Below are 709 nucleotides of genomic sequence, written 5' to 3'. Positions count from 1 at the left end.
ATCTATGACTTCCCTCTCTCAGCTGCCTGCTTCTGGACACCTTGGTGTGTTACTGAGGACTCACCTCCCTGGGCAAGGTCACGCTGTTTCAGCCACATACTCTGAGATTCCCACACACCCCGCTGCTGGCTTATGGACTCCATTGTAATTTGCAGAGAGAAATAACCTTGGCCAGAGTACAGGACAGCTGTCGCTCACTGACATGGGCTGTGGGATCCTTGTAGTGAGTTTCAGAGTGATGCTACCCCAGCAAGAGTCACACAACACTGGCCAAAGTCACACTACTGGAGCCTTAGGCCCTGAAACCTCTTCCTCCCAGATCATAGACTCCAGGATCTCACAGTGAGCATGTACCAGTGAGACATCAGGCAGCCCTTTCCACAAGAGCTGGAACCATGATCACATCCACAACAGCTTGCACAACAAGGCCGGGAGTGAGTCACATTGCCAGACAACCCGTGATGAGACTTCATCCACAAATGAGAGAGTAATATTCCAGACCCAACTACATCAGGAGAACCCAAATAGCAAAAGTGGGAGGCTCCATTAGAAAAACAAGCTCAGAAGATCTGAGAAATTGTACCACTGTGTCCCAAAAATCACCAACTACATAGGACCACTCCCAAAAGAACCTGAGTAGCAAAGCAGTTGGATCTAAGACATAAAAATAAATAAAATGATACAGCAAAAAAATGGGGAACCAAGGAAC

The sequence above is a fragment of the Myotis davidii genome, unplaced genomic scaffold (genome assembly GCF_000327345.1).
Source record: "Myotis davidii unplaced genomic scaffold, ASM32734v1 scaffold577, whole genome shotgun sequence".
Taxonomy (NCBI): Eukaryota; Metazoa; Chordata; class Mammalia; order Chiroptera; family Vespertilionidae; genus Myotis; species Myotis davidii.
Note: the sequence above shows the minus strand (reverse complement) of the source record.